Here is a 12,825-nt window from a genome sequence, read left to right as displayed (position 1 = left end):
GCCTGCCTGGGGAGCTGCCCAGGGTGCTGCGGGGAGAAGCTGTGGGTGGAAGGAGCCCCCCCACTCAGGGCGGGGCAGGGCAGGGTCCTGCTGGTGCCCAGATGAGAAACGGAGTGGATTCTGCTCAGAGACCCTGTCCTCACTGTCTTTGTGTTTTTCCTCCATGGACAGGCAACCATGCCCTGAGGCTGCAAATGTCCAACAGCATCTTCCCCACAGAGTTCCTCCTCCTGCCATTCGCAGACACATGCGAGCTGCAGCTCCTGCACTTCGGGCTCTTCCTGGGCATCTACCTGGCTGCCCTCCTGGGCAACGGCCTCATCCTCACAGCCGTAGCCTGCGACCACCGCCTCCACACCCCCATGTACTTCTTCCTCCTCAACCTCGCCCTCCTCGACCTGGGCACTATTACCACCACTGTTCCCAAAGCCATGGCCAATTCCCTCTGGGACACAAGAATCATCTCCTACTTGGAATGTGCTGCTCAGATTTTTTTCTTTTTCTTTTTCCTTTCAGCAGAGTTTTTTCTTCTAATAATCATGGCTTGTGACCGCTACATTGCCATCTGCAAACCCTTACAATACGGGACAGTAATGGACAGCAGGACTTGTGTCACCATGGCAGCAGCTGCCTGGGGCAGTACTTTTCTCTATGCTGTGCTGCACACTGCCAGTACCTTTTCCCTCCCTCTCTGCCAAGGCAATGCCCTGGACCAGTTCTTCTGTGAAGTTCCACAGATCCTTAAGCTCTCCTGCTCAGATGCCTACCTCAGAGAGGTCGGGCTTCTTGTGGTTAGTGTCTCTTTATCCTTTGGGTGTTTTGTTTTCCTTGTGGTGTCCTATGTGCAGATCTTCAGGGCTGTGCTGAGGATCTCCTCCGTGCGTGGACGGAACAAGGCCTTTTCCACGTGCCTCCCTCATGTGGCTAACTCCCTGGCTGTTAGTTTCTCCCTTTTTCTTAGTACTGCCACATTTACCTACCTGAAGCCCCCCTCCATCTCTTCCTCATCCCTGAATCTTTTGCTGGCAGTTCTGTACTCGGTGGTGCCTCCCACAGTGAAGCCCTCATCTACAGCATGAGGAACCAGGAGCTGAAGGATGCAGTTTGGAAACTGATGACTGGAGGTTTTTCAGAAGCAATAAACTGAATGCCTTCTTAATTTTACTCAGCAGAGACCTAGAAATGTTTTGTTGGTTTTTTTTTTTTCCTTATTAATTTATTTATTTGCTTATTTTTACTTTGATTTACTTCCCTAAATATTTTCCACAAAGAAATATAATTGTTCATCCCCTTCCTTCTTTTTATGTACCTGTTTTCTTTGAAACCAGGTCTTTGTATATATCATGGGCCAGGCTTTCTGTGTATTTAAATAAAGGGAAGGACCATGCAGTGACTTGCTTGCCTGAGATTCTTCCTTGGAGACCTGTGGTGGAATTGCAGGGGCACTTGGCTGTGTGCAGAGATGGAAGGGGAGAAGATTCCTGGCACAGCAGCACTGCCAGGGAACCCGAGGGATTGGTCTGTCCCAAGCTGCTCTCCCTTTCACCTCCCACGCTCTCCTTCATTGACCTTGTGTTGCTGTGAGGACTGATTGTTCTTGCCGCTTGCTAACCGTGCTGCTGTGGGGCAGTCCTGTGTCCACAGGCAGGGACAGGCCAGGGGCACTTCTCTAACACAGATGGCTCTGTACCAGCATCTCTAGCATAAAAGGGGATCTGCTGAGGGCAGTGCCTTCAGGCTCAGCTCTTCTCCTGAAGCTGCTCTCATGGATATTGCAAAGGAGTCGACTAAAAGGAGGCTCCTGGTTTTTTTTTTTGTTGTTTGTTTCTCTGTGGGCTCATGGGGATGAGATCAGCTGATCACCCAGGATCAGCTTTTAAGCAGGGAGGGCTGATCCTGGTGTTGCCTGCTGGTGCCCCGCACACATGGATATGGTGACTTCACCAGCCTGTGTCCACAGCATGCAGTAGGTGTGAAGGCAGGCAGGCATCTTTCTAGAGGGAAGTGGAAGCTGCCAGGAGAGCCCAGGGGATCATCAGGGACAATGTGTGTCAAGGAATCAGCAGGGCATGGAGCCCACAGAGCATGAGCGTGTCGAAGGTGGAGCCACCCAGAGATAAGTGCAAGATCTGGGATGGAACAGGCAAAGGAGAGCTCTGCAACTCCAGGGAACACAGCAGGCATAGGGAAAGCAGTCTGGCAAGTTATTCGTTACACCTCTGGTGAAATTTCACAGACTGGATCTAGTAAATCACACCAAAACATCTCCTGCCATTGGAAATGAGTTGGACTTGGTGATCCTTGTGGGTCCCTTCCACAAGGGGAAGGTGAGGAGGTGAGGTAATTTGCAGATGTCAGCAGCAGGGGCACTGCCACTGACCTCCACTTCTCCATTTGATGCTTTGGGGTTTGATGAGTCTGATGCTGATGAGTCTGGTTGTGTGGGAGGCCTTCTGAAGCATGAGATGCTTGGCAGGCAGAGTACCTGAGGGATTGTGCAGGGCATCCCCTGCACCCACTGCTCCTGGGGGGGCTGGGAAGAGGCCTCCTGAGCACAACAGCTCCTTGTAGCCCTGTGGATGCTGGCTGTGAGGTCACTTCTGTTCCAGCCCCTGGCTGGCCAACAGCAGGGAGGCAGAGCCTCTGAGGTCATAAAGGCCATCAGAAAGCTGCCCCCAACAGGGTGACACATTACAGGAGGCCAGGGGAAAGCTGGGAGAATAATGGTGGGATATTTGGGAGAGAGAAGAGGGGTTTGGCTAAGAGAAAGGAAAGATTTTCTCTTATGCTTATTCAACACTCACTGGGAAAACCTTCATGTTATGTCCTGGTAATAGTTCTAACTAGTAACCCGAAAATCTAGTGCTACCCTAAATGCTCTCTCTCACCCTGAAAGGCATCCACTGCTCTAATCCCCAGCCTCAAAGCCTACCTTGAAGTCAAACCCCAGACATATTACCCATGCAACAGCACAGCTTTTCCCCTAATCGTGATGCATTTCTGAAGAGCAATTTGAATTCTCTGCTGTCATATCTTACGCAATACCACCTCTATATGTATGTTATCTCCACACGCAGATGCCTCCAGAGGTTTATGTTCTTGCTGGATTGTGGTAGGCTGAGTGATAAGAAGAGCATCTGCACACAGAAGAAAGGCCCAGGCAGGCGATAGCAGGACGAGAAATTCAGTTTCATGCCCTGCCCTGGCTGCTTCCAGGCCCAGCACAGGAGAGCCCTGAGCTCAACAAGAGCCCATCTCCATGAGCCCAGAAGAGCACAAAGCACATTGGCAAGTGGGAACCCAAGTCACAGGCTCCTGCGGAACCAAGATCTTGTCCCAGCTCCTTCCAGGGCTGCCCTAGGAGGGCTGTCAGCCCAGTGTCTAGGAGGAAACCCAAGATGTATCACTGGCAGCAGCTCCCCGCATCACCATTTGGACTAAGGGGATTGCTGCCTAGGGCTGTAGGTCACCTGATGGTTGTACAAAGGGGCAAGTGCAGCAGCTGGACAAGAACCAGGGCATCAGAGTGCCCATGTAGTCAGCAACAGTAGAGGTGGGAGTGTGTGGACTCAGTGGACTTAAGTGTGTGAGTGTGTGTGAGATTGTGGTGGTGTGTGCCAGCAGCTGGAGTGGGGCTGCACCCATGGGGGCTCTTATGTCCAAGTGCCTTCAACTGGGGAGACTGGGAGCCAGGAACTTGTCCTGGGCAGGCTGAGTGTCTGATCCCAGCTGCTGGCAGATCTACCTTGCACACACAAACATGCACGTACACACACTACCATTCTGTATTTCCCACTGTCAGGCCTCCGTCCTACTCAGCCAGAGAGGGGATCAGGATAAGGATGCTGCTGCTGTTTGTAGTTGTGTGAATGCTGAATGTACCTGCCTGCATTGTCCTGTGTCCTGCCATGTGTTGATGCCTACATGATGTCTATGTAGGCTTGTGTGTGTGCCTCCCAGGAGTACACGCTCTGCCTTGCTCAGGTTGGACCGAGGGGCAGAGAGCTGCAGCAGCCTCAGGTCTCCCAGGCTGCTGGAGGGGGCTCTCTGTTGAATAGAGGTGTGTGCCTGCTGGGCACAAAACCATCTCTGTATATGACATAGAAGTGGCGAGGCTGAAAGAAATGGAAAGGAAAAGGGGTTGTGGTTGATAGCAAGCTGAATATGAGCCAGCAGTGTGCCCTGACAGCCAGGAGGGCCAACCGTATCCTGGGGTGCATCAAGCACGGCATCGCTAGTCGGTCGAGGGAAGTGATTGTCCTGCTCTACTCTGCACTGGTGCGGCCTCACTTCGAGTACCGCGTGCAGTTTTGAGCACCATAGTACAAAAAGGACGTGAAACTGTTGGTGGATGATCCTTGTGTGTCCCTTCCAACTTGGGATATTCTATGATCCTGTGATTCCAGGCCATCAAATCCACACAGTCCAATAAACATGATTGTCCCTTCCCTCCATCTGGCTGGAAGCAGAGCCCTTCTAGCCCTGGTCATAGGATTTGTTACTGTGTCTCAGGGACTGCCTGCTGGAAACGGGAGCAGCAATTTTCTCAGAAGGACCCCTCTTTGGCAATTGTTTTTCCTGGCAACTCATGTACCTGTGCCTCCTGGGTCAAGGTAGATTTCCCATCCCATTTTCTCATGTCCTCTCCATGGTCACGCAGTTACAACCATTGGGTGGCACATGATGTGTACCCACCATACCCCCTTTCTTGAGCAGAGCGGAGGCCGATGACAAGCTTGACAAGAGCTGGCAGTGTGTGCTTGCAGGCCAGAAGGCCAGCAGCATCCTGGGCTACATCAAAAGAGGACTGGCCATCAGGTCGAGGGAAGTGATTTTCCCCCTCTACTGTGCTCTTCTGAGGCCCCACTTGGAATACTGTGTCCAGGTCTGGGGCCCCTGGCCCAAGAAGGATGTTGACCTGTTAACAGGTCCAGAAGAGAGTCATGAAGTTGATCAGAGGGCTGTAACATCTCTTCTACGAAGAAAGGCTGAGAGAGCTGGGGCTGTTCTGCCTACAGAAGAGAAGGCTGTGGGGGGGACCTCATTGTTCCTTTGCAGTACTTAAAGGGAGCTTATAAAAAATGGAGAGAGACTCCTTGCTCAATCAGATAATGAGAGGACAAGGGGGAATGGTTTCAAACTAAAAGGGGGGAGATTTAGATTACAGGTTAGGAGGAAATTCTTCACTCAGAGGGTGGTGAGGCACTGGAACAGGTTGCCCAGAGAGGCTGTGGGTGCCCCAGCCCTGGAGGTGTTCAACACCAGGCTGGCTGAGGCCCTGGGTAACCTAATCTAGTGGGTGGCATCCCTACCCATGGCAGGGGGCTTGGAACTGGATGATCTTTAAGTTCTCTTCCTCACCAAGCCATTCTTTGATTCTATGTTTCTATGATCCAAATGCCTCTTGAACACTGACGGTCACGGAACATCAACCAGGTCTCTAGAAAGCCCGTTCTGGTGTCTGACCGCCCTCACAGTACAGAAAATTTTCCTAATGCCCAGTCTGGATAGCCCCTGATGCAGCTTTGTGCCTTTCCCACATGTCCTGCCATTGGTTACCAGGGAGAAGAGACCGGCACCCCCTCTCCACTTCCCCTCCTAAGTTATTGAGAGCAATGAGGTCGCCCTTCAGCCTTCCTTTCTCCAGGCTACCCAGCAGTCCAAGGGTGTCTTCATAGCACATGCCTTTTACCAGCATTACACATTACACACACACACAGCCACTCTCTCCTTCCCCCTCCTTAAGAGAACAGGGGGAGATAAACAGGAGATGGGGAGAGACTCTTTATCAGTGAGTGTAGCAGAAGGAAAAGGGGCAACAGTTTAAAAAATAAAAAAAAAAAAAAGCAAGTCACTGGAACAGGTTGCTCAGAGAAGTGGTGGATGCCTCACCCCCCCGCTAGTGTTCAAGGCCAGGGTGGATGGGACCTTGAGCAGCCACGTCTAGTGGCAGGTGCCCTTGCCCATGGCAGGGGGGTTGGAACTAGATGGTCTTTAAGGTCCCTCCAGACCCAAAGCATTCTATGATATGGGGATCCTGCAGGAAAGCAATTGGTTGTGTAGCTTATGTAGACAGAGAGATTTCAGTTTCCGTGAAAAATTTCATCTCCCTGAGTATCAGCAAGTGCTTGGAAGTGATGGGATGCAGCCTGCCTGTCACTTTGTGAGTGTCCGGTCTCACAATGGGACAAGAAAAGAGGATTCTCATGCCAAACTCTTCTTTTGAATTAGGGGAAAAGACACCACTGGAAGTAAGTGTCCATCCCCAGCTAAGAGAAGAAAAAACAGTGACTGCTTCAGTCTGTTTCAAATTTGATTCTGCTGGAGGCTCAGGGACTTGTCAAGAGCTCCCTGTGCTGCTGAGCTGGACCGGGCTCCTGGGCCCAAGGGGAGCTCCTGGCAAGCGGGCAGCGCTGCAGAGAGACAGCTCTGCCCAGGAGCAGCTCCTCTGCACAGCGCAGCAGAGCTGGGGGCACTGCGTGCAGGGGACAAGGGCGGCTGAGAGAAGGGAGGGAGATGTTAAAGGCAGTGTGGAGGGGGGCTGCTGAGAGCTCACTGCGGGAGAAATCTTCCCAGCCCTGAACAGGGTAAGTGTCTGGCTGCAGGGCAGTGCAGCTGTTGTTCCTGGTGCCATCTCCTGATTTACTGGCAAATCCCACAGCCTATGGGATCTTTCAGGAGGACACTTAAGAGTTCCTAAGATAAGAGAAGAACGAGTTCCAGAGCAGGGATTACCTGCCTAAGCTGTCATAGGGACGGGAGATGAGGGTTTCTTCTCATGAGGTCAGCTGCAGGCTGTGCAGCCAGGGTGCAGGCAGGGATGGCCAGGGCTGTGGTGCAGAGCAGGGTCCCTGCTGTGCCCCAGGGGCTGTGTGCCGGGGCAGGGCCTCTGCCGCCTGCCAGGCTCAGCACTCAGCCTGCCCAGGGAGCTGCCCAGGGCACTGTGGGGAGAAGCTGTGGGTGGAAGGAGCCCCCCTGGCAGGGCAGGGTAGGGTCCTGCTGGTGCCCAGAGGCTGCTACCTGGGGTAGGCTGCACAGAGCTCCACAGCACCCCCAGGGCATCTTTGAGGGAGATTTTTTGATGGGGAACACCAACACCTGCAGTACCTGAATGAAACGCACTCTCAGGAGTCTTTGCTTCTATTTTGCTGCCATGAAGGACAGAAAGGAGGATTATAATGGATCACTCCCTGATATTCTTTACTATATACTCTAGGGCAGTACTGACCCTTCCAAAGCCCACAGAGGATTAACCTGATGATTATCGTATCCTTTGGGAAAAAAATATGAAAAAATAAACATATTTTCCAAGCAGTAGCATGTATTTTTCACAGGGAAAAGACTGTGTGTATTGCTGAGAAGGTTTCAGGGAAATTTGCTTTAGGTTTTGCTCAGAAAACACTATCTAACGTTCCTCTTTAAATTTCTAAATGGACAGGCTACTACACCCAAAGTCAGCAAATGTCCAACAGCACCTTCCCCAACGAGTTCTTCCTCTTGCCATTCGCAGACACCCGCGAGCTGCAGCTCCTGCACTTCGGACCCTTCCTGGGCATCTACCTGGCTGCCCTCCTGGGCAATGGCCTCATCCTCACCATCATAGCCTGCGACCACCGCCTCCACACCCCCATGTACTTCTTCCTCCTCAACCTCGCCCTCCTCGACCTGGGCTCCATCTCCACCACTCTCCCCAAAGCCATGGCCAATTCCCTGTGGGACATCAGGAGCATTCCATATTTGGGTTGTGCTACCCAGGTCTTTATGTTTCTTGCATTTGTCCCAGCAGAGTTTTATCTTCTCACCATCATGGCTTATGACCGCTACGTTGCCATCTGCAAACCCTTGCACTATCGGACAATAATGACCAGCAGAACTTGTGTCAACATGGCAGCAGCTGCCTGGGGCAGTACTTTTCTCTATGCTGTGCTGCACACTGCCAATACCTTTTCCCTCCCCCTCTGCCAAGGCAATGCCCTGGAGCAGTTCTTCTGTGAAGTTCCCCAGATCCTCAAGCTCTCCTGCTCAGATGCCTATATCTGGGGAATTGGGCTTATTGTGGTCACTGCGGGTTCACTTTTAGGGTGTTTTCTTTTTATTGTGCTGTCCTATGTGCAGATCTTCAGGGCAGTGCTGAGGATCCCCTCACAGAAGGGCAGGCACAAAGCCTTTTCCACATGTTTCCCTCACCTGGTCATGGTCTTCCTGTACATCAGCACTGGCACATTTTCCTACCTGAAGCCCCCCCCCCCCCGCCACGTCCTCCTCATTCCTGAATCTTTTTCTTGGCAGTTCTGTACTCGGTGGTGCCTCCAACAGTGAACCCCCTCATCTACAGCATGAGGAACCAGGAGCTCAAGGATGCAGTGTGGAAAGCATTGTCTGGATGTTTTTCAGAAGCAATAAAATGCCTTCTTCTGCATATCACTGATAACGCAACTCACTACAGACCAAGATGTATTTGTTTTGTTTTGTTTCATTTTCCTTTTTTTTTTACTTTCATTTACTGATGACACAGTAATCCAGAAGGAAATATGATTATTGTTTGTGTTCCACAGGCAACGCAGAGCTCTGCAACATGAGGCAATGGGAAAGGGGTTGGGAAAATTATTAGTTATTCAGTCAGGGAAATTTCATAGGCTGGATCGAGTGAATCACCCGAAAATCTCTCCTGACATTGGAACTGAGTTGGACTAGATGATCCTGGTAGTTCCCTTCCAGTTCAGGCTATTCCATGAGTCTCTGACTCTGAAGAAGGCCGGCTATCTGTGTGCACCCTCCATGGCCAAAGAACCACTTGTGTGGGAGGCAGTTAGTGGCAGTGCCCCCCACCAGATGGCTCTGCCTTCCCAGCCTGACCAGCACAGCCCTGCAGAGTGCCCCCACAGTCCCGCTAACCACAGCCCCCTCACTCTGCAGAGCAGCCCCACCAGCTCAGGGGCTGTGGTCAGCACAGGCAGGGGCTGCAGAAATGGCTGCTCAGGCCAGCCCAGACGTGGTGGGCTGGGGCAAGGCTGTGTGGGACATGGGGTGTGCTGGGAGCAGGGCAGGGTGCTGTGTGTGTGTGATGGTGCTGCCTGAGGAGCCCCAGGGCCAGCAGTGTGGTGCTGTGCTGTGCTGGGGAGTGGGACTGGCGTGGGGGGCTGCAGGCTGCCTGGGGGAGGGAAATCTCTTGCAGACGGTAGAAGGAGAGACACTGCCACTGACCTCCACTTCTCCATTTGCTGCTTTGGGGCCAGCCCAACCTGGGCTGCTCTGCTGGGCTGGGCTAGGGAGAGGACAGGGAGGTGTGGAGAGCTGCTGAGGAGCTGGGCTGAGCTGGCCTCCTGGGAGAGACAGGGAGGACCACCAGAGCTGAGGCTGGGCTGGACCATTGTTCTCTGAACACTCTGGGAAATGCTGCCTCAGGGCAATGGTCCCAGAGCAGCTCCTTGCAAACACCATTCCCAGACTGGGCTTTTGCCACAGCTCACACAAGTGGTTTATTTTTCCTCCTCTGGGGGATATCGAATTATTATATCAGGAGTCCATGTTTTCCTTGTCCATATCAGAGTGCACAGGATGTGGGTGTGGAGAGATGACTACCAGTGATCAGAAGTTCCATAAGATATTCCCTAGGGGCATCCTGCGGGACAGTGACTCAAGGTCACTTTCCTTTGATGGCAATGTGCCCTGGGAATGCACCTGAATGAAACAAATCTAGACATGAAGACTTTCTCGCCCACCACAAAGAGTTTTGAACACTTCCCTAACATGTATGCTCACGGCTTGATATTTTTTTTTGCATATTGAGGTGGCCATTTCCTTCAGGATGCCCTGAAGGAGCTGAAGAACTCCCAGGGAAATGTGAGTCCAGACATGTGGGAGGCCTTCTGAAGCATGAGCTGGTTGGCAGGCAGAGTACCTGAGGGATTGTGCAGGGCATCCCCTGCACCCACTGCTCCTGGGGGGGCTGGGAAGAGGCCTCCTGAGCACAACAGCTCCTTGTAGCCCTGTGGATGCTGGCTGTGAGGTCACTTCTGTCCAACCCCTGACCGGCCAACAGCAGGGAGGCAGAGCCTCTGAGGTCATAAAGGCCACAGAAAGCTGCCCCCAAGAGGGTGACACATTTGGGGAGGCCAGGGGAAAGCTGGGAGAATAATGGTGGGAAATCTATGGGAGAGAAGATTGGCTTGGCTAACTGAAAGGAAATATCTAAAAGAGGTGAGAGGGGTTCAGGTTAGCCTGGTGCTGCTGCAACACTTACTAGGAAAACATTCACGTCAGGCCCTGGCAATATTTCTAAGCAGTAGCCATAAGCCCTCCCCCTACATCTAAATGCTATCCCTCTCTCTGCAAGGAATCCACTACTCTTATCCCTAACCTCAAACCTCATCTGGCATGGGTTGGCCAAGTCCCAAACCCATAAGGCCTTACCATAGCTCATTTCTTAGCCTATTCCTCAGCCTTTTGTCCCTAGCATTGAATTCCAGCCTTAACATGATTCCTCAACAGAGCCCTGAAGAAAATCCTAAAAAATAACATAGTCTCTATACTAGACACAGACTAGAACCCAAAAAGCAGAAAACACAGGCCTCCCTCTAATACTCTGCCCAACCACTAACCCTGGAAGGCAAGATCTAATCCCTAAACCCTAACCTGATCACCTAATACTCAAATCCTGCATTCTTATGATCTAGTCACCTAACTGAAGCAGTCTGGCCTCATGAAGCTGGGCAGGGCTTGAGAGGTCCTGCAGCAATCACTTAGTCTTGGAGGAGGCAGGTGAGGTGACATGGATCTGGTCAGGTCACAGGACTCAAAGAGGTGATGGGTGGGGATGCTTTGCTGAAGTCAGATGTGCCTCACGATATCAGGAGGCAGCAGGAGGCCCATGGCTGTGCAGATGGGTGTCAGGGCACTCCACACAGCTTGTTTGACTATTACTTGAACTCCACAGGCAGGAAATACTGCAGGGAGCACTTTGGGGAACTTTCAAGCCCAGACCAGGATTACCACATGCCCTGAGCCAAGCTACAGTATCTCTGTGGTGGCCCCTTGGTCCTGCAATGGCCAGGTGTGTGTCACCCATCTTGTCCTGTAGTGAAATGCATGGATATGCAGAGGTGGCCCATGGTAGTACAGTCCCTGGTGCTCTGGGGTGTGTGTGTGTGTTTGGTTTGGTGCAAACACCTGGGCTGATTTCTAACTTCCCAACTAAGCAAAAATGAGGAATAGCTCACCCCCTATCAAAACCCTCCTTGTCTTATCTCTTCCATGGAGGGAAGAGCCAAAAAACCTCAGAGCAGTTCTCCCAGGGTTTTCATCTGCTAGCATCACCAAAGCAGCAGCAGTGCCTTGCCATTGCCTGCTGATGGGTCTGCTGCTGCTTGTCTGGGCTCTATTTTTACTTTGCAGGTGGGAGGTTGTATTGGGCTTACATGGAAAGGGTTTTGTAGCAGGGGGGCTGCAGGGCTGGTGTCCGTGAGGAGAGTCCAGAAGCTGCCCCTTGTTAGAGAAGAGCCACTTCCAGCTGGCTCCAAAAGGGACATGCTGCTGGCCAACCTCAGCCAATGAGTGATGCTGTTTGTACATCTGTGAGAGCATTTTAAAGAAAGGGGTAAAAATGGCATGCAGGAATAGCTGGGAGAGAAGACTGAGAAAATGTGAGAGAAAACAACCCTGCAGACACCAAGGTCAGTGAAGAAAGAGGGTGAGGTGGTGTTCCAGGTGCTGGAGAAGAAGTTCCCCTGCAGCCTGTGGCGCACCATGTTGGAGCAGATCTCCACACTGCAGCTGATGGAAGACCCCATGTGGGAGCAGGTGGATGTGGCCTGAAGGAGGCTGCAGTCCAGGGAGAGCCCCTGCAGGAGAAGACTGCATCAGAACTGTGGAGAGGAGCCCAGCTCTAGGCAGCCCCTCATGGTGGGGCCTTTCTTCTGAGGAGAAACTTATATCGACCCTTTGACAGGTGCTGCACAGGCAAGGACAGGACTCAGGATGGCATCGCCTTTCAAAAAGGAACTGCCTTTGGGATTCCCTCAAAGGGTAGAACTCCTGGCTGTGTCACAGCTTGAGTCACTGCACTGTGAATGCTGACCAAAGTCCCACCATGACAGATGCAACCTCATGCTTCCCCTGCAGCCACTCCCTCCAGTCTTCCTGAACTACCATTGACAATGCAGACTCAAGCAAAGAGAGACAAAAGGGACTGTAAGAATGCCCATGCTGTACAAACTCAACGACGATGATACATGCTAGCAAGTAACTGGAACACGAGCTGAGCACCAGCTCATCACAAGCACCAGATTCATGCTTAGTTGGTTTGAAAGGACTGAGAACAGGGCATTAGAAAAAGCATTGAAGAAGGAGCTACATCTTCTCCATGTGGACTCAGCAGCAGCAACCCTGCAGAATGACAACCCATCTGGCCGCTCATGGCTTGGACAAGTGTACAGTTTGCTGCTTGAAGAACTGTCTGGAAGGCCATGCTCAAAGAGTCTGAGTGAAGAGAGATCAGTCCAGTTGGTGGGCAGTCACCAGTGGCACTCCCCAGGCCTCAGTACTGGGTCCAGTTTTGTTTACTATTTTGATGGATGATCTGAATGAGAGAAATAAGTGCACCCTCAGTACATTTCCAGATGATAACAAGTTAGGTGGGACAGTTGATCTTCTTGTGGGTAGGAAACGTTTGCAGAGGGATCTGGAAAGGCTAGATTGATGGACTGAGTCCAATCACATGACATTCAACAATGATTAAGTGCCAGCTCCTGCACTTGGATCATAACAACCCCATGCAGCAGCATAGGCTTGGGGAAGAGTGGCTGGAAAGCTGCCCAGCAGAAAAGC

The 12,825-nt window shown here is 51.9% G+C and overlaps 1 pseudogene across 1 annotated transcript; it reads left to right on the top strand.

Annotated features, from left to right (window-relative positions):
- The first annotated feature begins 7,461 nt into the window (after positions 1-7,461).
- Positions 7,462-9,873, top strand: LOC310887784 (olfactory receptor 14A16-like; annotated as a pseudogene). Its single transcript has 2 exons — positions 7,462-8,363; positions 9,808-9,873. The product of its transcript is annotated as an olfactory receptor 14A16-like (transcript).
- Positions 9,874-12,825: the final 2,952 nt, after the last annotated feature.

Source organism: Anser anser (assembly GCF_964211835.1).
Source record: "Anser anser genome assembly, chromosome: 29".
NCBI lineage: Eukaryota > Metazoa > Chordata > Aves > Anseriformes > Anatidae > Anser > Anser anser.
This window is presented reverse-complemented; position numbering and strand designations above follow the sequence as displayed.